Source organism: Rattus rattus, chromosome 15 (assembly GCF_011064425.1).
Source record: "Rattus rattus isolate New Zealand chromosome 15, Rrattus_CSIRO_v1, whole genome shotgun sequence".
NCBI lineage: Eukaryota > Metazoa > Chordata > Mammalia > Rodentia > Muridae > Rattus > Rattus rattus.
The window spans coordinates 56070518-56092693 of record NC_046168.1 but is presented as its reverse complement, the minus strand read 5'-3'; the positions used below and the strand labels follow the sequence as shown (position 1 = coordinate 56092693).

Genomic DNA, 22176 nt, shown 5'->3' with positions numbered 1-22176 from the left:
CGCTCTCAGCTGGGGGCCGTGGAATTTCATTTCATTGTGAACAGCGTGCTCTGTGGGGATATTATGGGATGGAGCGTGTGACACAGAAAGGTCTCAGGCGGGCTGGCAGGAGGGCAGGTTGTCCTACCAACGAGCTTTTCTTATTAAAACTAAGTCAGGGGTGAAGGTGTTTTTTAATATTAAAAGAATATGCCCCAATGGCCATATGTCCCTCACCTCCGTCCACCCAGGGAAAGCAGCTGACATTCCCTGCACATTTTAACTTTCTAGCCAAATAATGAAATAATCATATTGGCTCCTCTGTCACAGGATTCATTTTATCTCATTCCCAGGCTTCAGAATTCATCTCATATTTTAATCTGTTTTGAGCTCTTTTCAATTGCCTTGGAGATAGAGCCAAAGGTTCCCTGAACTTGTGTTGCCCGGAGTTGTTTGGTTTAGGTTCCTGTGGGGTATTTTCTTTAATAACATGGTCCATCTTAGAGCAGCAGCCGGAGCGGAGGGGGTCGGAGTCAGGGCTCAGCCTGCGCTCTGTGGCTTCCTGATAGTGAATTAATGTTCAAATTCCAACTCTGGGGATTCTCATCTTCTGCCCTCCGTGTGTGGTACGCTCCCTTCTCCGCCGTATTAATTCTTAAAAGGCCACCTTCCTGCCGACGCAGACTCCAGCTGCTCTAAGAAGCATCCCTCCCGTCTTGGAGATCAAGTGCATTTACAATGTCTACAGCAGCACGGACCAGCAGTCCTGCACCCCACCCCCTGCAAGGCATGGTCTCAGTGCTTCTCACGGGTGATCTGCTGGTTCTCGGGCAGCACCAGTGACAGTTATTCTGTCCATTGGGTGAGGCTGAGGTAAGAAGAAAACAAGCCATCTGCCCCAGAACAGCAGGCCACATGAGGTCGGTGCCATCCTTTCATCCAGGTGGACTGTTGGTCAAAACATTTCATTTTATGATTTAGTTTCACTCCTTGATTTCCCGTTCTATGCATTCTGGTCAGAGTTTCCGTGGAGACAGTAGAGCTGGGTGTGGTGGTGTATACCGTTAGTCCCAGCACTCTAGAAGTAGAGGTAGGGAGATCTCTTAGTTCCAGACCAACCTGACCTATATAGTGAGTTCTGGGCTTGCCAGAGTTATATGGCGAGATCTTTTCACGATAAAGCAAAGTGAGACAACTCGGTGCAAAACAAAACAACAAAGCAAATGGAGAGAGTGGCCTGAGGGTGAGAGTCACTCCTGCTGCCTCAGTGTCACTGCTATGTCATTGTGAATAGCTGTGGGTCAGTCACTGGTGTGTTTTTTCCCCTCATGAACCTCTATAGACGGTATGAGCTGAACTAAAAGGCGGGGGGCCTTCCGCGCCTATCTTAGAGCCCGAGGTAGCAGCAGAACCCCAGCAGCCTTCCCTGACTTGGTCCGTTTGAGTGGCTGTGAGGAAACACAGCAAATCAGGTGGCTTCTGAACAACAGAATCGTTCTCCTCGTGGATCTGGAGGGTGAAGGTCTAAGGCCAAGGCAGATACAGTGAAGGTCTGCCTTTGGTTCACAGATGGTGCCTTTGGATGGGTCCTAAAATAGTGGAAGGCGAGAATTCCAGTTTCTTCAGCCTGCACAAGGGCATGGGCCCATTCCCGAGAGCCTCGTGATCAGGGCCTAATTCTCTCCGAAGAGATGGATGCCCTTGCATTAGGGGTTAGGTTATGAAGCTGGGGTTACAAGTGTTCAGACCGCAGCAGGCTTGAAAGCACATTTGTCGTGAGATCGTGGAGGGGAAATGGGCACCTAAAATCCAGAAAGAGCATTCAGCGGCTGGGGTGGGGGAAACTCAGGAAGGGTTGCCCAGTGAAAATGGAGATGCTCAGATGGGTAAAAACCTTGCTGACAGGGAGGGACCAGACATATTCCTGCCCTAGATGTTCCTCAGGCTACAGGGTCTGGTCCCTAGTACAGTCAGGATGGCTGACTTTGGAGCAGGTGTCGTGCATCTTTCTTTCAGTCCCTATTAATTCATCTGCAATGGGAGAAGGGATGCAGGCCCATCTTCTGTGGTAGCCCTGCGGAGAGACGCAAGTCCACCCAGCAGGGGTCATCACCTCAGGGCAGGTCAAACTGTGTCTGTGAGAGAGTGGGCAACTTAGCCACTGCTTTCTCCTGCTGCGCTGGCCGATGGACCAGAAGACTCTTAAAACTGTGCACCTCTTTCCTTCCGGCTTATAACAGGAGCCCTTCTGGACTCCGAAAGGTACCAATATACTGCAGATGAACTCCCTCTCCACCGCACAGGGCACCTGAGGAGAGGAGAGCGAGGAGAGCAGTCCACCAGCATTCCCAAGGCAGCGACTGTGCCCACAGGCATCGAAGTAACAAGTTTGCTTGGCAATGCGCTGCTACGTTTCAGTTGGATACTGGAGTCCGGAGTGTCAAATCAGATTAAAGGAAAGCCTGTGAATTGTGTGTTCAGCAGCAGGCTGTGTGGATGAGTCACACCAGCGTCCTGTGGGATCCGAGGAGTGGGAGCTTGGAGGAGTGGAAGGCAGGACAGTGGAAGACTTCTGTTCCCATGAAACATCGCACGGAAGGTTCTGCACTGTCGGCGGCAATGTGGGGGCGCACGGGTCAATACCATAACCCACGGGTTCTGCCTGGCTCTGGGAAACCAAATGCCCTCAATTCCCAGTCACCTGCCTAGGCTTCCCTACCATGTGTATGCTAGACCTCATCCATGGCAGCACAAGTAACCAGTCCTCCTCTTGATATCCTCCTGTTTGAGGCACCACCCCCACCCCCGCGCCATCTCCTGGCTCTGTCCAGTCAGACAAGTGCTTCACTCTGGGAGAAGCATATTCCACAGTCCTCTGGCCCTCCACCTCTCATTCTCTTGCCTGTCCCTGATGGCGGATTTAGGGACACGTGCCCTGTGGAGTCCTGTTTCCCATCTCTGTTTTCCATTTCTCTCTGTGATTTCCCCTCACAGCCACAGATTGCCCTATGTCGTCTACTCGGATTGCTGCCCTAGGCGGCGTGGTTGATGCTACCCCGGCTCCTCTGCATCCCCTCATTCCTACGCCGGGATTGAATGATCATCAAGTCTCAGGGACTTTCTTAGTACTCCACGCCCCCACCTTGCTTCCGGCTCTCAATCTCTTGCCTGGACTGTAAAACCAGTCCCTGGCCTCTTCCTCTCTCCCTCTGTCTTCCAGAGTCAAGTCCAACCAAAGGTCCCTGGAAACCAATGGTCCTACCCAGCTGCAGGTCCCAAGCTTCAGCAATTATTATTATTATTATTATTATTATTATTATTATTATTATTATTATTATTATTATTTTATTACTATTATTATTAAGAGATCCAAATGTTGAGGGGGATACAGGAGGAGTTGGAAGGGAAGAGGGATTGAAATGATGTAAAAATGACCTATACGTCTCAAAAACACTTAATAATTAAAAGAAGAACTGCCGTTGGACCCAGACTTGGCTTCGGGTGTGGCAAGAGGGTGGAGAAAACCCTAGCTCTCCATCAGTCTCATTCTCCCCTCTGTGAGGAGGCGGGTGGGCCGTTCCTTGCTTCTCAGGTTGCTCAGTGATAGGAAAGCACCTGCTGACTGTCACGTGTAACGGTGTAACCGCCCTTACCCCTGTCAAACTGCCCCGTGTCCCGTGCGGCCTACGGTACAGGATTATAACCTCACCGGTTATCTCGATGGTCTCTGTTGTTCTCTTTGAGAACTGTCCTTTGATTTTCTGGTCTTCATGGCATCTTGGCTCTAAGACTTCCCTGGATGCTCTTCTCCCCCTCCCCCCCCCCCGATGTAGAAGTGACAAAGGAGAGAATGTCTGGCTTGTCGGGGATGGGGAAGGGAAGGGACAAGCAAAGCTGAGCCCTCAGATTTCAGTTCTGGGTGACTGGGGTGTGCCTGAGGCTGGACGTCCTTGGAGAGTTCATCAGCCCCCAGGCTGTCAGCCTTTGGCAGGACCTCCCTACCTGTACCTGTCCTTATGGAGTGGAGCACTGGGCTGGTTCTCCCCAGTGAGTCCTGAGTGGGAGTTTCTCTTCCAGGAAGGCACATCTCTCCTCCAGAGCTCACAGGACAGTCGGCAGGGTTCTAGATGGTGTCCCTGCACTGGGTTGGTGCCAGGCAGTGTCCCTGTGGGTCTGCAGCTGTGGAGGGAGAGATGGACCTGATGTGTTCTGAATAGCCTTACCGAGGAGACAAAGTCCACGCCTTTCAAGGACTCAGTGTATTCGTGTGGCTGAGCCCACCATTACCACTGTCTAATTTCAAGTGTTTTTACGACTTCAGAAACAAGCCCCACATGTAACCGAGTAGAGCCATAGAACCATTCAGTTTCCGAGCTCCTGGACACGTTTGCTGTTACAGTAGCACAGCGTAGCCTGCCCCGATGGGCCTGGGCACTGGCTGTATACCCAGAGGATGCATGCTGCATCTCACACTCCCTTATTCTGCAACATTAGCTTATCAGAGGAAAGACGGTGTGAACAGGAGACATGCATGGTGACTTGATAGTTTCTCCACAAGTGTAGTAGACACACACATGGTAAGCCAAAATGAACTTGTGTTGCCTCAGGCCCAAGATACCCAGAGTATGTTACTAGCCAAGCTGGCTGGTTCTGGGAGGCAGGAAGGGCTTGTCAGGATGGGCGAGGCCAGGTCTGAATGCCTCTATGGTCCTTGTGGAGCCTGATGGTCCCATCTGTGCCTTCAGGGAAGGCCACCTGTTCCCACACTATCTGAGCACTTGGAGAGGGCCCCCTGCCTTCTGAGCCCCCACAGTCTGAGTGAGCACAGTCTTTTCTCCTTGGTGTTCTTCTTGGCCTCGTTTTTACTGTCACCTTCTTTAATTCCATGTAAAGGCTTCTGAGAGACAGGAGGAAAACTGAGAACACTTATTCCATTTCCAGCCCCCTTCCTCCCAGGGGCCTCTGAGCAGAACCAAAAGGGTGAATCTTGCCTTTGGAACACCTTCTGCTCCACCCCAACTCCCCTCCCACGGTGTGGGGGAGGTCTTCCCTGTGGGGGCTGCTTCCATCAGAGCATGTTCTCTCTGCCCTTTGGAACCACCTGGCAGTGGGTTTCTGGTTACTGATAGATTTCCTCTCAGCACATGTGCTGAAGAGGATAAGCCTGCCTGGGTATTTGTTCACCCTAACGCCATGTTCTCACATGTCCTGCATGGCACGTGAAGAGGTGGAGTAAGGTTCTTGACCAAGGCCTGTCCCTGTTTCCCGGCTCTTCCAGGGCTGGCTGTTTGAACTTAGATGTCTATGGTGGGGTCCCGTGTGTTAAGAACTGTCAAAAGATGAAAGCCGTAGGTATGGAGGGAGTCAATAAAGAAAAAGCCAAGTCACCCAGCAGCCTCAGTTTCCCCATCCGTGGGATAAAGTGGGAGGGCCATCGGTTGTTTCTCCTCCGATTGTTCAGTGTTAGGACTAGCCATGGAGGCCTGTTCAGCGTTTGGATTCCCAGTTCGTTCCTGATGGTCTGGAGGCTGGCCCATTCATCCACCCATATCTGCCTCAGGGGATAGGATAGGGGGTGTTATGTGGGCAGGCTGTGATAAAGCATGGGGGTGGTGCTTAGTGGGGGCCCTCCCTGGTGCTAAATTCCTGAACATACTCTGTTTTGTGTTGGAAATCGTTTGCCATGGCTGGTGGCAGCCAGGAGAATCACTGGGCTGGGAGACAGGGACATTGTTAAGCTCTAATTGGTTGCTGAATAATTTAACCACCCAGTTAGCAGGACCAGGGAGAGGCTGCTCTTGGAGGAGGCTACAGCTGCCTGGCCACGCTGTTTGCCTGCAGCCCTGGCATGAGCTTTCTGTAGCTTTCTATGCTGCTCCTGATGACCCCCTAAAACCAAGGTGCAATAGGGGGTGTCCCAGGTGGGCAGCCAAAATTGGTTGAATGAAAACTGGTCATTCAGAAGCAATAACAAGGACACCCTGAGGCACCCGGAGCTGGGAGCTTTTCAAACTTCATGTGTATCTAAGTTGCCTGGTGACCTGCTAAAACACCTGTTGGGCCCCACCACCAGGGTGTCCCATTCAAGAGGGATGAGATGCTGTGGCACAGAGAGACAAGTTCTCAAGTACTGCTTGCTGTTGCTGGTCCCCTTTAAGGGCCTTGCTACCCTCTCGCCCCCCTCAGCTTAGTCATTCCCAGGGTACTTATAGTCTAGCAAAAGACATATCCTCACCTACCCCAATCAACCTCAATTAAGAGAACATGTGGTTCACATGTCTGGGATGTGAGGGAGGCAGGGAGGCTAAACACCACAAAAGTCAGGCATATGGAGTGAGCGTGATGGAGGCTTCCAGAATCACCTTCCTTGGAAAGTGGGCAGCGTGCAAACATGCAAGGCTGTGCAATTCATTTAGACCGGCACTGCATAGCACCTCCTAGAATTGCATGGTGTAGCATTGCTGCTGATGGAGGAGGGAGGGAGATCCCTGGCCTGCATCAGGATAAGAACCCAGGTCTGTTAGCCCAAAGCGGGCCTTAATTCATGACCCATCTGACCAAGCCAGCTCAGTCAACAGGGTCCAAGGGAGGGAGTGAAGATTAAAAGGACAAAGACAATTAGACAAACATTATAACATGACTCCAGCCAGTGCTGAGTGGCTGAAGCAGCTTTATGTCTCTCCAGCCTGCTTTTATACCCTTCTGGGTACATCCAAAACACACGGTCAGTTCTTAGATCAAGACAGAGTGATCAAGTGAAGTAGGAAACAAGGAGATCACACAAGAAAGTAATCAAGCAAAGTAGTAAGGAAAAGGATCACACAGGGTAATAATTAAGGAGGAAGCAACGAGATTGCATAAGGTAGCAATTCAGCAAAGCAGTAAACGAAGCCCCATGGTCACTGCTTCTAATACTCTTATCTGAGCCTACATCCTTGTCCCATCCCAGCGACAAATGTCAAATCCCTAGAAGTGGCACCAAAAGTTTTCAACACTGATTGGTGTGGTGTGGCTTCAAGGCTAGATGTCAGAGCTTTTTCTACCCCACTTACCTTAGCCTTCCTCTTAGACTCGTTCCATGTCATCCCCAGAGTTCTTAGAGCCTTATATTATAAATCAGAGACACCCAAGAAGAGAAGTAACAGCTTTACTACACTATCCTGAGTCACCTTGGAAGGCGAAGCCTCTCACCTCTAGGGGCCAGCGGATCACGGACACAAGATGGCTGAACGTTGATGGACTTAGAGGCAAAGTGGTGAAGGCCAGGAACAGCAGAGATGGATGCCACATTTGGGGCAGAGCTGGTCTATATAGAAGAACCTTTCTCTGAGTCCTGAGTTAACATTCAGGTGATGTAAGGCCAAAGGCCCATATACCAAGAGGCATTGAAAGACATCAGCAGGTATAGGGCCTGGATGCTTGGGGCTGCCAAGGAGCACCAAAAGTCTGGGAGGTTTGAGAGCACAGCCTGTATTGTTGGCTCACCTTTATGTAGACCTTGAGAGGCATTCTGCTGGTCTTCAGACTGGCTGCTGTAGCTCCTCTAACTGGAGGTAGGGGGTAGAATTGCTACTAGACTTGCCAGTAAGAGCTAGAATCTCCATGTCTCTCAGATCCAGTTTTAAGTCCATTAGATAGATCTGAAAACCATGAGGGAAGAAAAACTCAATTCTACTTGCATTTGGGTATGAGGGTCTGAAAAGAAGGTGTCAGGTGGGTTCTTTCATCGTGATGAATCGACTTTATATCCTCATGATAGTTTGAATGAGAACATGGCCCCATAGGCTCATATGCTTGAATACTTGGTCCCTAGTTAGTGGAACTACTTGAGAAGGATTAGGGGGTGTGGCATTGTTGGAGTAGGTGTGGCCTTGTTGGAGGAAATGTGTCACTGGGAGTAATCTTTAAGATTTCAAAAGTGCACACCAGGCTCACTTGCTCTCTCTGTGCTTCCCACCTGTGGATCAGGATGTAAAGCTCTCAACTACTGCTCTAACTCCACACCTGCCTGCTTCCTGTCATGATGATCACTGATTAACTCTCTAAAACTGTAAGCAAGCCCCCAGTTAAATGCTTCCTTTTGAAAGAGTTGCATTGGTCATGGTGTCTCTTCACAACAATAGCCCAGAAACTAAAATACTCCTCAAAGTACAGGTTTTCTCATAGCTAGGATGGGGTTTGTGGGCATGGGTGTGAGAACCCTGTTTAGAAATAGTGCACAAGTAGCTTCAGCAGGAAGCTTAGGCTGGGACTGGAATGTCAGCTTGAAACTTATGTTGTCTTCATGGGAAAGTCAGAATTGTCTGCAGGCATGACTGGCATGGCTACACTCCTAGTTCCTCCTGGACAATAATTTTGTAGACTGACCTTTCCAACTGCCATCAGATTGGTGACTACAGAACTGTTGGAGAGGTGTGCTGCCTGGCATTGAAGGCAGAGATAGAGGTCCAGAAGCCAGACACAGGTCACCTCTGGTCAGGGCCAGGACTTGTTTCCTTCTCTGAAGACCCCAGCAGGAGTAGAAGAAAGAATGTTGTCCTGCTGTTGTGTAAAACTTTCTTTGAGACTGAAACATCCCATTAGGCACAAAACTCCTTAAGCAGGAAGCTAAACAACTCAAAAAAGTTTCAGGAAGTCCCTGAAACTGACCAGATCCAGTAAGCTCCTTCCTGCCAGAATAAGCAATAAGAACCGAGAGTCCTTCTCAGACTGAAGGAAGGTGAAGTTTAAACCAACTAAGGCACCTGGAAAGGACATTCTCCAACCTACTGAGCTGTCCCCAGGCTGTGCAGTGTGCTCCAGGTTCCCAGCTTTGTCCCACCCATGCTGGGGTGGACTTTGAGTCAATTCTACTGGTAAGTAACTCCTCACCCATATTCCTGTAAGTAACCCCAATAAAACCCATTAGGTTACCAAAATGGACTTCAGTGGTTTCTGTACTTTTGTCTGTCATGGTCTTCCTAACTGGAGATGGGTGGTGCCTCTCTCCAGAAAATGTTTTGTTATCCAACAGCAGCTGACATCTTGCTCTGGGCTTAGGGAGACATTTTCCGGTTTCTGATCCTCACAGCTGAGAGATCTGTTGTTTATGTCACCCAGTTTGTGGAGATGTGTTCTAATAATAATACAGTCCCCAGACAAATAACAACAAAACTCCACCAACAGCCATCACTGCAGCAAAGCTGACATCGTACCCAAAGCAATGCAGGAAGCAGTCTGATAGCACCAGACACCCCAGGACTAAGTTCTCAGCACAAAGGAGACTTAACAACCCCAGTGGGACAAAGAGCAGGGACAAAGAGACAAAGACAGGGGATGAAAGATGAGGGAAAAAGAGAGGAACAGGGAAGAGGAGCATGGGATATTTGCCTGCTTCTGGATAGAAGGTAGACAGACATGGCAGTTTATAAAGGTAAAAGGGGAAACCCTGTGTTAGGATGAGGTGTTTAATTTTAATTGGGCAAGGGACTCGTGATTGTTAGACATCAGTATTTTGCTAGGTGGACCTTAGTAGTCACTCTCAGGGGGCAGAAGTGGCCAAATAAGGAATCCAGGTTGATAGCCAGCTTTAGCCTAATGGTTTTTAGCAAGGTAGGGGGAATGGGGGAAGGCTGTGCTTACTGTGCTCTGGCCTGTCAGAGCGCCGTCCTCAGAAAGTGCTGTGACACCCAGACCATCAGACCATTGCATTAATGGGAGGATCCACTGTGCCAAGTGTTTGCTGGGTGCCAAGACACAATAGAAGAGCCCTGGTGGCTCTGTGACAATTTTTTTTTCAGTCTCTTCTCCTTAAAACTGACTGCAGTGAGCCAGGGCTGTGTCTCCATCATAGCCCCAGCATTTGAGATGCTTTGTCTCTGTGAGCCCCATGGATGGACTCTCTCTGGGCTGCAGATCCTGCCCATGGAGAAGCTTGGTTCTTCCTCATGCTGCCTGGGCCTGGGCACCGCCCACGTCTAAGGAGTCTTAGAGTTTCTGCTCTGGTACCTGTGTGACCCACCTCTTCTCATGAGAGCACTGCCACCTCAGGCAGAGGCTGCTTTGCTCATCGGTCACCAGTCTGTCCCCTCAGCGTCTCTCACCGGTGTCCTTAAGCGGAAGAGCAAATGCAGTTACTCATGTTTGCAAAGCTGAAGCTAGACAGGGCTTAGGATGTGTGGAAGAGACAAAGCCAACAAGGAAGATAGAGCCCCAAGCTTCGTCTTCTAGCAGCCGAGAGAACATCCACCGTTTTCCACCATGTCCTTTGTCCCATGATATGCTGGGAAGTGGACAAAGGGGACATTCATTTTCTCTGTGAGTTCTTCCCTCCCTCTCCTGGTTTGTATGGCAGGGAGGTGCCATTAAGCTACCCACTGACGCTTCTCAAGCCTGCCTGCCGCCTGTCTCCAAGGTCTACACTCAGGGCCCCTAACTCCCCTGTATTGTGTCCTGTTCACTTCTCACCACACAGGCCTCCTGTACCTCTGTCCCACCCTCATGGCTCCTTCCTGGCTGTGTTGGAGTAGAGGCTGCAGCGGACATCGCCAGGTGACAGGTCTATGCTGTAACGCCTAGAAACTGGACACGCCTCAGGGCTAATCCTGCCAACTTCCTCTCAAGGTGACACGGAGCAGCCAGCGCTGTCGCCACCCAGGGTGGCAGCATCCTCAGGAACAAAGCAGCCAGGCAGCCACGTCAGGGAAGAGTTGGCCACCAGAAGCGTGGGCCTTGGGATGAGCAGATGGCTCCCATCCATACGGCCCGTTGACAGGCTATGTGACCTCTGGTCGATCACTCTCTGGAACATCTGTAAAAATGGGATTTGGACCAAGACCTACGGTGACCCAGGGCTGGGTGTGTCTGGGACTCAGTTATAATCTGGGCCTGCCTTCCAGTCTGGCCCTGGTGTCACATGGGCTAAATATTTCTCTCCTCCCACGGGAACGACGGCAGCAAAGCAGAACTAGGTATAGTTCAGGGGCAGGGCTGTTTTCCTGGCTGCCTGAACTCACCCTTCACGGCTCCTGCCTCCTCCTATTGGTCTCTGGCAAACTTTGTACTTTTTTACAGTCCTGGCTCATTTTGGTGCTACCGTGATACTCCCGGGCCAGGAAGGCAGGGCTGTGGGCTGGCAGAGGCTGCCAAATCTTCATGCCAACCGTCTTGGTGGGCGGAGTCTTGATCCAGCAGAGCTGAGGCCTTCCAGGCTTCCTATTCTTTCTCTGTCCCTGTGGTCCCTCACTTTCTATCCTCTGCCCCAGTCCTTCCCTCCTTGGTCTCAAAGTGTTGTCTCTGTTTTGTCCCCAGAACCTTCCCTTTTGTGTGGGTGGTGGTGGTGGTGGTGGTGGGGCTTTCCACAGACGCAGCTAGCATCACAGAACACAGATTATCTGCACACAGGCAAACTGCAATGCTCATTTCTACTCAAAAGCCCCAGGTCCCTTGCTGGCTGTATCACCGGGCAGGAAGTTTGGGTGTCCAGGGATGACACAGGGGAGGGTTGTTGACTCAGTAGTTGGCTGGGGCAGGAGAGAGAAGAGGCTGCTGGTTATGTAGTACGCAAAACCAAATTATTGGAAGTTGGCTTTTCTCTGAGTGGAAAGAGCAAGACCTCTGTTCCAAGCATGGCTGCCTTGGAACCTGCAGGGAGAGAGGGGTGCATGGCCAAGCACTGCTCTACTCAGTGGTCCTGGGTCTAGATAGAAGCCTCTCTCTGCCATGGGGCCTTTCAAGACTTCTTGGAGGGAAAGGGGTGTGGGAATGGAGGCTTCCCACGTGAGAGTGGAAAGGGGGGTGGTTTGCAGGAGTTGGGGTGAAAGTCTAACTGTGGCCTCATCTTCTTGTCTGGACCCACAGTGATGTCAGCTCCTCTGGTGGTCTGTAAATACACTCTGGGAAACCCAGCTGGCAATACTAAGGATGTGGCCATTAGGACGGCGAGTCAGTGTCACGCAGCGTACGGCCACAGTGGCAAAGCAGAGAAGCCCTCGGGTGCTTTGCTCCCAGGTACACTGTCCCCACTCGTGCTCAGGGTCTGGTTGCCAAGCCTGGAGTTGCACACTAAGAACTAGGTGGGCAGTTGCTTTAGGCAGTCATGCCCAGACAGGTAGCATGGTGGCTGGGACCCTGACCTCACTGGGAAGATGAGGAAGAAAAGCTACAGTGTCTGAGGCAGCCCCTGACATGGTGAGATGAGACCGGAGATGCTGAGGGTCTTGGCCTCCTAAGAGCTCTGTAGACCAAGATCTGGAAGGGTGTGCAAAACTGAATTTTATATCACACGCTCTGCTCCACAAAAGGAAGAGGAGCCTGTAAGTGTTTTAAAACATACTTTGAGCAGTAAGATTAAAATAAAATACACTTTCTTACTTAAGGGAGCGGTGTTTAGTTATCTCAAAAAGAAAAAAAAAATCACTTTTCTCTCTGTAGCGTTAGCATCGAAGTGAGAAGCAGCAAGGACTGAGAGAGATCACACAACTCGTCTCCAGATTCACAGATGGTGGAGTAGAGCTTCAGAGACAGGAGGTGACTTGCCCCAAGTTTTACACTTTGGGGGATGCAGAGCCAGGTCCTGAGCTAGGCTCGCTGTCGTGCAAAATGGGCTTGGGGCTGATCGCAGCCTGGGTTGGAAGCATTGTGTATTGTCCAGGGTTAGGGCTCTCCCCAGCCTCACCAGGTCAGCGCCAAGACCCAGGTGAGACCCTGGGGAGCCTGAAACAGCTGTGAAGGGGCAGACCGAGATTGCACCAATGAGGATCAGTCAGGTCTGAGTGCTACTGGGAAGCCAGAAGTGCAAACAGCCCAATGTGTTGTAACAAAGACAAGAACATCCTCCTGCAGAATCTTCCGTGACAGCTGTTCGAGAAGAGCCCACTTCTGGGCTTGCCTAGAACTCTCACAGGAGCCGGCGGCACCCAGGCTCAGGGTTTTGCATTCTGTTTCTTGCAACAGGGGCCGAGAGGGTTGCAAATCCAGGCTGCCCGGCAGGTCTGTGGCAGCTTCTCACCCAGCGTCTCTCCACACATTTCCTATTTTTACTCTTAATAACCACGCTCGGGGTTACTAAGGTCTCCCTGTTGCTATAGTGAGAGGTGACGGTGCCAGCCTTCCAAAGCGCTGGACTCTTGGCTCTGAGGGAAAACACAACGAGTTGCCGTATCTTGGGGTTGGACTGAGAAGATTTAACGCTCCGTTTTCCAGCCTTTGAAACAATGGCAGCGTGTGCTGAGAAACACATGAAGCTTCAGTAACAAAGAAAAATGGGCAGCTCCGGGGGAGTGGGCACCTGAGAATACGTGGAAGATAAATTTTAAATTACAAAGATGATAAAACTTCAGGAAAGAATATAGAAGATGACAAATAAATTAAGACAGACATTGCTAACACAGCCTCTGTGGCTTCACTGACAGCCCCACCATCATGAGCCATCACACACAGGCCAGTGCTGAAGACAGAACTGCTGAGTACCGCCGCTGTGTTCCGGCCGGTGCTGCTTCCTGCAGAGTTGAGTGCTTAGGTCACGTAACATGACATAACATCACACAGCACCCTCCTCCATCCCCCCCCCCCAGTGTCTCTCAAACCTACGGTCACCCCTGAACCACCACTGTCTAAATCTGTTCCTCCTCAGATGTGGGTGGCTGGCACACCACCCTTGGTCCCTGTCTCCTCCATGCTGGCACGATCCTTGCTAATCAAAGGATGGGCTCAGACCAGCGGAGTGACTTGCTGTCCCCCAGGAGATTATTAGAAAAGCACATCCCACCTCACCTGGGTCTACAAGTCAGCATCTGTGTTAGGACAAGGAGTCTGAGGAGCATTGATCTCAAGTCTACGTCCTCCAGAGCTGCGGGGTAGGAAACAGAAACCAGGTGCACACAGGGCTGAGCGGACAGAGGGGCCCGGCCAGTGGGGTGTATATAGGAGCGGGCAAGAAGAATATCTAAGTTTGACAACTCAGATCCAAGATGGCTGCTCAGAGCAGGCCTGTGGGCTCCCTTTCACTCCCATCTCACAGATGAAGACTCCAAAGCACAGAGAGGTCTACATGCTTACTCGGGGTCACACAGCTCCTGGGTGTAGTAGGATCAGGATACAAATGCAATTCCATAGTCTTTTTTAACCGCCCTGAGATGTGGCCCAGAGTTCCAGCTGAGCAGCAAGAGGAGGTTTGCACTGATGGGAAGGCAAGTCGCTGGAGCCTGGGTAGTTGGTTACCGGTAGCCCGAGTCAGGATTCAACTCGGAATGCTTTTAGGCACCGAACTGAGATAGGCTTTCTGCCTCAAGCACTGGAACATCAAGGCAGGAAGTTGGTCTGTGTTCTCCTCTCGGAACAGTCTCTCCTTCCACACTAACCCCTGACATACACACACACACACACACACACACACACACACACACACACACACACACACACACACACACACACACACCCCGCATGCACTCGAAGACAATTTCCTTCATCTTTCATGGTGGGAAGACACAAGGGTAGATAGCTGTTTTCCAAATCAGGAAAGCGATAAAACAATAAATCCAATGGTTCCCTTCTATAGCAAGTAACCAGGCCCAGAGAACTGGGGTCTCTACTGAGTCTATGCCCCGGATTCACTGCTTCCTGAATGCTGCTGGGTCCTTTGTCTCAGGGTGGCCCGAGTACATCACAGCCTGCACTGTGATGCTGACTTCCTAAATCAGTATCAATTCTGCCTCAAGCTTAGGCAGCAAGATGCAGCTCACACACTGGTGAGGAACAAAATATCTGCTTGCTGGTAAAGATCCAAGCCTTGCAGAAGCGTGTCCTGAGACGCTTGAGACAGACAGCCGTCCCCTGGGACTTTCTTTTCCCACTTCCCAAGGGTAGCCACTTAACATAGCCCCTCTCCTTCATTTCCCTGCCAGCCATTGGCTTGTGCAGGATCCCTGCCACAACAAGGCTATTTTTAACAAGCATCCCAAGCTTCGGGGGGTTGAGGAGAGGGGTAGGAGAAAAGATTCTATTTGTACATCTCTAATCCGCGCACATTTGAGAAGGCGTTGGTGTTCTCCTCCCTGCTGCAAGGGTTGTGGGCGATTGATCAGGCACTGGGCACCGGGTAATCCTTTTCCTTCCCTTAACAAGGCTACAGGGCTTCCAGCAGCTGGGGCCGTGCTTCCCGCCGCCCCCAGCTCTCTCCTGTCTCTCAGCCTGGCTGGAGAATGCTTGCACAGTCTCCTGGGCCAGAGAGGTCTGGGAACCTGACTCTTAGTGCCATGCTCATATTTAGAAAAGTCTCCAGCCAGACTTTGGCGCCTGCCCTACGTGGGCTCTGGATGGGGGTTGGGGGGGGGTGGAGCTCATATCTACTGCCTCCAAGCGGGGCAGATTCTGGGTAGGCAAGTCCCTGTGTGAAAATAAACGAATAAACGTGGCCCCTTTTTTTGTGGAGGCGCCGTGGGAACCTGTACCCCTTGGGCCAAAGGGGGTATGTATAGGTGGACAGTGGACCACAGGGAGCAGGAAGAAAGATGTCACAAGCTTGGGCTTGGGAAATGGTGGTGGCAAAGGCGTTCCAGCTCCTGGTCCACCCTCTGCCTACTTTCTGCACCCCTTCCCCAGGTACCGAGGGAATGCCCCTGTCTCAGAGGGAACTCCTGACTTTCAGTGGGACAGAGTGTATTCTGTCTTGCCATGCCCTTTGCGTTCTGACCTCCCTAATCTGTGGAATAAGACCCCGGTTGCCTACACCAGGCCTCTTCCTTCTCTCTGAAGGGCTGGGTCCTCGGTATCTCTGATGGCGTTGGTGCAAAGTGACCAGGGGAGCCATCACCCCCTGAGCTCTTCTTTGGCTTCCTGCAAGAAGTCTTCCTGAAGAACCTTCTGCTTCTGATATCAGCACATGGTGCTGGATGACTTCCCTGCACCCGGCATATGTTACACAGTGGCCCTCTTAGGTGACAGACACCATGCCTCAGCCCCGTGAGCTCTCTCTTTTCAGCTAGTTCCTTTCAGGGAAGGCATGCTGGTGCACTACCTCTGTTGTTTAATGAGCACCAGCAGGGCAGGACCTGCCCCTGCCCAGTGGCGGCCTTGAGACCTGAGAGGTGCAGCTATGGGAGATGGGATAGGAGGCTTTCCACTCTTGAGAGAGATCACAGCACCCTGGTCCTCGGCAGCTCTGCCCTGGGACCACAGGGACTTGCTCTTTGAATTCTTGCTGGGGAAGAAGCTGTGTTTCCATAGTCCTATTTTCTGAAGGGTCAAGAAGGTGACTGTCCTCTCCTCTCATGGCAGGCAAGAGCTATGAGAAGGGTCAGGGAGACTGAGGAGACATTTTCTATGTGTCTCCCCCAGCCGCGTCACATGGTAAATGTGCCCCGACTGCATAATGAGGGAACAAAGGGGAACCCAGCCTCAGCAAGCACACCCCAAATCGAGAAGCGAGGCACAGTAAGAAGGTAGCTCTGTGGGCTCAGGAGGCCCTTGGGACCAGCCCCAGCTCCTCCTCTTACAAGAAAGTCCTGAGGGCCAGAGGCAGTGGGGAGGGTGCCTCAAAACCATCGATAGATCTCGGAGGCCAGAGGATGGTGAGATCTGGAGCCGAGCACAAGGCTGCCCTAGGTATCTCTCGCCCTTGGGAAAACTGCCTTTTCATAGGGTTGGGGGTGGACAGTGCAATTTTTCTCTGAGGGTTAATTGTTTGGCTGACAGCACAGATAATTAGGACTGAGAATCCCGGAGCCAGGGTGACAGCACCATCTGCTATGAATATGTTGCAGTCCCACCCCACAGGAGGGCCAGGACGTGCCGGTGCTACACAGACATACCCCGGCCACAGAGATGTGGGTGTCCCACCATTTGCTGTCAGTCCAGTATCAAATGACCCAGCTGACCCTGTCACTGGTGGGCCAGGATAGCGGGCTGCTTTCTATGAGCAGTTCCCTCCCTTTCCCCACGACGCGTGCATACACATGGTACTCAGTTAGCAAGTGCCTCTAGTCCCGGGAGCTGCCGGTTTATGTTCCCCCTCGTGGTCTAATGTGCTGTGCCTGGTCCCCTGCTGGCTGGGGGGAGACATGAGGAGCTACACAAACTGCACGGAACCATTAATGCTTGGGTTCATCTTCCTGCCTCCTTCAGGGTCAGCCCCCTATCCTGGCTGGCTAGCCTTGGGCCTGTGCTACTTGCTCCAGAATCGGGCTAGCACTGGCTACGAAGGCCAGGAAGAATGACCTGGGCGAATCAAGCTGAGAAGCCTTTGCCCAGAGCGGGGGTCCTTTCTTGACATGGGCAGAATCCTGCAGGATTATCCTCCTCCTTATAGTTGAATGCTCAATGTCCTCCATCGGGTCAAGCGTGTAAAGACTTGGTCCCCAGCTGGAGGCGCTGTCCTGTGAGGCTACAGAATCTTGGAGATACAAGGCTGACTGGCAGGTAGATATAGGGCCATAGTGACAGGGCTTGGAGTTTATAGCCTAGCCCTGCTTCCAATCTACGCTCTCTCCTTCCTGGTTGTTAGAGACAAGCAGTTGGTGATAGTGTGATGCTGTCCCACCATGATGAACTGTGTCCCCTCAAACCGTGAGCCCAAATAAATCCGTCCAGTCTTAAGCTGTCTCTGCCAGTTGTGTTGGTTAGCACGATGCTGCCATGAACCCTGAAAACACACAATGAGAGAGTCCTAGCCCATGCCTGAAGGGCAGGACCTTTGCTGCTCCAGTCAGCCCTAAGTCCCCCCACCCCCCACTTAAACACCTTAGAGAGGGTATGGAGTGCGCGTGTGCTTTTCAAAGGGGGTAACAGTACCACCTTGCCTTCCAAAGCGGTTCAGTATCCGCCATGCTGCTTGTTGCCTCGTGAAGAGGGCACTCTAGGGGTCTGTGTCAGATAGCTTGGAGGCTTGTGAGTTATGAGCACTTAAATCACGGCCAGTTCTCTTTGAGTCTGAGACACTCCTGTTGTCTCGATATCTTTTCAGATCATTTTCTCTGCTTCATGCCCTGTGCCTTGCACCGTGACCCCCGCCCTACCCTGTGCCCCATGCCCCTGGCCCCCTCTCTCGTCTTACTCCTCACAGACTTCCCGAGGAGAAGACCCAAAGCGTAATTATCTCACCCACTCCCCAACAAAGGGAGTGGCCACTGTTCCTCCTTGCTTCGCTTTCTTTCGGCCCTCGTCCTCTGGGGGGTGACGTGACATTTAGACCAAATTAACCTAGCACCGGGAAGCTTCCTAGGGAAAAAAAATGATATTTAAAAGTTGGAAACAAATGCCAGCCTTGACCTTCTCCAGTTTACTGTGTGATGTCTGGTCATCTTCTCAACCTCTCTGTGCTTCTTTTTCATCGTTGAAACGACTCCTCACAGAACCGCAAAGCAGGGTGCAAAATCGGTTTCTGGAGTGCAGTCATTATACGTGTGGAATGTAGATCATCATCGTTTTGCTTCAATGGTCCACGTAGGCTGAAGGGGAGAATGTGTGTTCTTTGATTCCTTTTCTACCTGTGCCTTGGGCATGATGCTACCTCTCCCGCATCTGGTTTATTCTCCATTCAGAGCCCTTTCTAAGCAGCCGGTCCGCTGAAGCCACGAGAACCCCGAATGCATCTCAGTCATGTGGGCAGCTGAACTGCCCCAAGCCTGAATAGAGGGGCCGGGCAGCAGCCTGGGTGGTCCCAGTGCCTTCTGACTCCTCTTTGAAGAAGAGAAGCCACAGTCTTGGCCCTGAAATGTCAGGAATTAGTGGTAGCAGTGTCAGGGTCTCTGTCCCTTGATATAGGGAGTTTTCTCTCTCTCCGTGCCTCTTCCTTTGAGGTAAAGAGCTGGAAAGATTCATCATGGGGCCACAGGTAGGGTGTCTCCCTGGAGCTCCCAGTCTCTAGTACCCCAAAGTCTTGCCCCAGGATTTGGCAAGAAGTAGAGGGGCATGTCCTGTTTTCTGGGGCTCCCATTGGCAGAGTGAGAGTATCCTTTCCCTCCCTCTTCCAGAACACTGGGGCAGCTCAGGGGGCTCGTCGATGAACCTGAATTGAAACTTGAATGATGGCTGGGGGTAGGGGGGTACCTGATTGGAAAGGGGGTCTTTGAAGTGGATAGAATGAAGTAGGCAGAGGCAGGAAGTCAGGAACAATGGATGTGCATGTGTGTGAGTGGGTGTGTACGTGAATGTGTGTGCATATGTGTGTGTATGTGTGTGCATGTGCATGTGTGTGAGTGGGTGTGTACATGAATGTGTGTGTATATGTGTGTGTATGTGTGTGTGTGCATGTGTGTGTGTGCATGTGCGTGTGTGTGAGTGGGTGTGTACATGAATGTGTGTGTATATGTGTGTGTATGTGTGTGTGTGCATGTGTGTGTGCATGTGTGTGTGTGTGAGCGTGGGTGTGTACGTGAGTGTGTGTGTATGTGTGTGTGTATGTGTGTGTGCATATGCATGTGTGTGAGTGGGTGTGTACGTGAATGTGTGTGTATATGTGTGTGTATGTGTGTGTGCATATGCATGTGTGTGAGTGGGTGTGTACGTGAATGTGTGTGTATATGTGTGTGTATGTGTATGTGCATATGCATGTGTGTGAGTGGGTGTGTACGTGAATGTGTGTGTATATGTGTGTGTGCATGTGCATGTGTGTGAGTGGGTGTGTACGTGAATGTGTGTGTATATGTGTGTGTATGTGTGTGTGTGTGCATGTGCATGTGTGTATGTGCATTCGAGCCCTGAGCCTGTGGTCAGCTAACCTACATGGCTTAACTACCAGGTACCATGGGATCTAATAATTAAGAACAGTAAGAGGCTAGGAAGAAAACAGTTCACGCCTGGACTTGTATACCTGGGCCTAATTGTGACAGAGACCTCTCTTCTCCTTGCAGATCGCCCCTGAAGCATCTGGAGCTCGTCTCCCCATCCCAGAGGATTTGGCCAGCCAAAAGAGGACAAGAGAATGGCACGTGGCTTACCCAGGGCTGAGCAGTGAGCCACAGCCTTTTGAACCTGGAGCTCCAACTAGGAGGCTGTACCGCTGGAGTGACTCAGGAAGAATTGATGCTCTGGTCCCCGGCGACATGTACATGGTGTAATGACAGGTAATGGACCTGAAGCTCGGCTATCCTTTATCAATGATGTGGCAGGTAGGGGAATATATCAGCTTGTATTCGGCACACAATGTCAGCCTCAGGAAGATAACTGTGCAAACAAAGCCCACGAAGCCCGATAAGATGATAGATGGACACCTCAGAGTTATTTGTTTTTACCCATGTGCTTGTTGAAGCCAGGTACCGGAAGATTTAGCGGCAGCTGAGTTCACTTCCTATGCCTTGTGGGAAGGCCCGGCGTCTGGGTTATGCATGCAGCATATCTTGTTTGAGGGACTCAGAGTACAAATCAAGAACTCACGATTGTCATGAACTCCCTACAGGAAGCAGGGGACTTAGGTCAGCAAGGAAATTGAGATAACCAAGGGTAAGAGAGGTCTTAGAGACCCATCATGCATGAGGGGTAGGTCAGGGGCTTTGTGCCTTGGAACCACCTCAGGTTTAGTTCAGATACCTAGACTTTTGGTGCTGCTGGTGTGGCTTATGAAGAACAGAAAAGTAAACTGTGCCCACCCCTTCCTTCAACGGTGCCCGGGCAAGTGGGGGAAAGACTGAAAACAGCTGGGAGGTCTTATGTAGGGAGGTAGAGGGAACATGCCGGATCTAGCAGATTCTGTGAGTCTAGCGGGTTTATCCTAAGATTTAGCCAAGGCAGGAAGCCACCAGGCTAATCCCTAGGGCCAAGAAGGCCTGGCCTCCTGAGACTAGAGAGAGGGACAGGGCTGACAGGGCTGGAAATGCCAGGACTGCTACTACTGGTCGTCTGGTCTGTACCACATGTAACATGAGGGTGACACTCTGGCAGCCTCCCCCCACGGGGAACAAAGAAGGCTGAGACAGAAGCAAAAATAGCTTGAAGTCTTGGGAAATGACCTGGGGCAGTGGGAGAAAGGCCAATGGCTAGCAGCAGGAGGCCGGAGAGGGTGCGGCAAATTCCATCTAGCTCAGGCTAGGGTTGAGGTCTTGGTCAGAGCCAAGGGCTGGGAAGGAGCAGAACATTAGGACTTCTGGGTGGCCTTCCTTTGAATCAGTCAGAAAGAGTAAGTGGAAGGGATTTAGCAAGCTAAGCCCTTGTCTAGGAAAATGGATAGGCTACAAGCAGGTGGTGGCACACTGGACTACTGGGGCAGTGGGAAGGAGAGGAACTTGAGTACTTGGGGCAGTTGGGGTTGGCTATGCCATGGGGTAGGGGAGCAGCTGCTTGGGTTCTGGGTTAAATATGACTCTGAGCTATTTATGCTGAGCCTCATGACTCACATTCCGGCCCTTGGTGGAGCCGCTGCTCTACACATTTCTCCCTGGGCTGGGGACTGGCCAGTGTTGACCCCGAGAAAGGTGTTTAAGTGGGGGTGGGGGGACTTAGGGCTGACTGGAGCAGCAAAGGTCCTGCCCTTCAGGCATGGGCTAGGACTCTCTCATTGTGTGTTTTCAGGGTTCATGGCAGCATCGTGCTAACCAACACAACTGACAGAGACAGCTTAAGACTGGACGGATTTATTTGGGCTCATGGTTTGAGGGGACACAGTTCATCATGGCGGGACAGCATCACACTATCACCAGCTGCTTGTCTCTACGAACCAGCAAGGAGAGAGAGTAGATTGGAACCAGGGCTAGGCTATAAACTCCAAGCCCTGTCACTATGGCCCTGTATCTACCCGCCAGTCAGCCTTGTATCTCCAAGATTCTGTAGCCTCACAGGACAGCTCCTCCAGCTGGGGACCAAGTCTTTACACGCTTGACCCGATGGAGGACATTGAGCATTCAGCCATAACACCTCTCCTGTTATGAATGCAAAGCCCTAGCTTCAGAGAGCAAGGCATGCGTTTTAGGTAGGGTTTCTATTGCTTTGATAAAATACCATGACCAAAGCAATGTGGGGGAGAACAGGTTTCTTGCTTCTTATAGCTTGTAGTCCGCCATCCAGAGAAGTCAAGGCAGGAACCTGGAGGCAAGAACTGACAGAGGCCATGGAAGAGTGCTGCTCACTGGCTTGCTCCTCTTGGCTTGCTCCTGCTGGCTTGCCCAGACTGTTTTCGTATATGTTCCAGGATCACAGGCCCAGGGTTGGAATCACCCATATCAATCACTGATTTTTTTTTTTTAAATGCCTCACAGGCTTGCCTCCATGACAAGCTGGTGGGAGGCATTT

At 51.4% G+C, this 22176-nt stretch overlaps 1 protein-coding gene across 1 annotated transcript in view; it reads left to right on the top strand.

Annotated features, from left to right (window-relative positions):
- Positions 1 to 22176, top strand: part of Zbtb7c (zinc finger and BTB domain containing 7C) — a 324784-nt gene that overhangs the window by 53470 nt on the left and 249138 nt on the right. Inside the window, exon 2 of the mRNA XM_032885653.1 lies at positions 19806 to 20018. The gene's annotated coding sequence lies outside the window, so the exon portion shown is untranslated. The remainder of the gene's footprint in view (positions 1 to 19805; positions 20019 to 22176) is intronic.